Genomic DNA, 2,265 nt, shown 5'->3' with positions numbered 1-2,265 from the left:
ACTGGCCATTTCTTTGGGTCGTTTGTAAAGTCACAGATACTGTACAGACATTACAGCTCAGTTTTTTATGTATCTTGCTCTGTTAAACGGAAAAAGTGACTTTACGTAGGCTATACTGGATTAACACCATGCATCTCCTGTCAGAGGGAAAGCCAAGCCCCCAGCTATCACTAAGAAGAGCCAGAGCCCCGGCCCCCATCTTGTGCACCTTCTACAGAGGCACCATCGAGAGCATTCTGACGAGCTGCATCACTGTGTGGTATGGTGCCTGCAACGCATCCTGCCGCAAGACACTTCAACGCATAGTGAGAGCAGCTGAGAAGATCGTTGGTGCCTCTCTCCCCTCCCTCCAGGACATTTACAACACCCGTCTCACCCGCAAAGCCCTCTGCATTGCAGGTGATCCCACCCACCCAACACACAGCTTCTTTAGTCTGCTGCCATCAGGGAGGAGACTGCGGAGTCTCCAGGCCAGGACCAGCAGACTGAAGGACAGCTTCATCCATCAGGCTGTCAGGAAGCTGAACTCCCTCCCGACCTTGCCCCCCCTCTCCTCTTTTGCCCCACGCACCCCTGAACCCTGACGGACTCTCCCCCTCCCCCCTCCCTAATACACACCCACACTGTCACTTTAATCAGTCTGAATAAGCTCTTTTGCACTACTAATCATTATATCTGCACTGTTGTTACTTCACTGGTTTGCACTCTATCTAGCATTTGCCTTGTGCTGCTTTATATATATATTTTTTATATTTGTTTACATTTTACCTTATTTGTATATTTGTATTTTTATGTTCTACTGTTAGTGTTATCTGTATGCACCAAGGGTCTGAGAGTAACGCAATTTCAATTCTCTGTGTGTATGTGCAGTACATGTGGAAGAACTGACAATAAAGCAGACTTGACTTGACTATCACATGACCCCGACCAAGTCCATGGTTGACGCCCTCTCATTAGCATGTTGCGCAGAGGAAAAATAAATGTGGAACTACATTCAGAAATAAATGAGTGATCAAAGGAAACTAAATAGGATGAGTTTAGCATTTCCTTAAACATTTTCCATTTATTTAATTTATTTGTCACTTTAATCAGTCTGAATAAGCTCTTTTGCACTACTAATCATTATATCTGCACTGTTGTTACTTCACTGGTTTGCACTCTATCTAGCATTTGCCTTGTGCTGCTTTATATATATATTTTTTATATTTGTTTACATTTTACCTTATTTGTATATTTGTATTTTTATGTTCTACTGTTAGTGTTATCTGTATGCACCAAGGGTCTGAGAGTAACGCAATTTCAATTCTCTGTGTGTATGTGCAGTACATGTGGAAGAACTGACAATAAAGCAGACTTGACTTGACTATCACATGACCCCGACCAAGTCCATGGTTGACGCCCTCTCATTAGCATGTTGCGCAGAGGAAAAATAAATGTGGAACTACATTCAGAAATAAATGAGTGATCAAAGGAAACTAAATAGGATGAGTTTAGCATTTCCTTAAACATTTTCCATTTATTTAATTTATTTGCCTACTTTAATCACGTTTAATTATTTCTATATGTATTTAAACAAGGATTTGTGTATTTATACAGACATTTATTTAATTATTTGCATATTTATTTATTTATTTGTGTATTTATTTATTTATTGTTTTTGCAGGTTTGTCCTCCATATATTTATACACACATTTTTTTATTTATTTGCATATTTATTTATTTATTTGTGTATTTATTTATTTATTGTTTTTGCAGGTTTGTCCTCCATATATTTATACACACATTTTTTTATTTATTTGCATATTTATTTATTTATTTGTGTATTTATTTATTTATTGTTTTTGCAGGTTTGTCCTCCATATATTTATACACACATTTTTTTATTTATTTGCATATTTATTTATTTATTTGTGTATTTATTTATTTATTGTTTTTGCAGGTTTGTCCTCCATATATTTATACACACATTTTTTTATTTATTTGCATATTTATTTATTTATTTGTGTATTTATTTATTTATTGTTTTTGCAGGTTTGTCCTCCATATATTTATACACACATTTTTTTATTTATTTGCATATTTATTTATTTATTTGTGTATTTATTTATTTATTGTTTTTGCAGGTTTGTCCTCCATATATTTATACACACATTTTTTTATTTATTTGCATATTTATTTATTTATTTGTGTACTTATTTATTTATTGTTTTTGCAGGTTTTGTCCTCCATATATTTATACACACATATTTATTTGCATATTTATTT

The sequence above is a fragment of the Sinocyclocheilus grahami genome, unplaced genomic scaffold, assembly GCF_001515645.1.
Source record: "Sinocyclocheilus grahami isolate Dianchi unplaced genomic scaffold, SAMN03320097.WGS_v1.1 scaffold9051.1, whole genome shotgun sequence".
NCBI classification, from domain to species: Eukaryota; Metazoa; Chordata; class Actinopteri; order Cypriniformes; family Cyprinidae; genus Sinocyclocheilus; species Sinocyclocheilus grahami.
Note: the sequence above shows the minus strand (reverse complement) of the source record.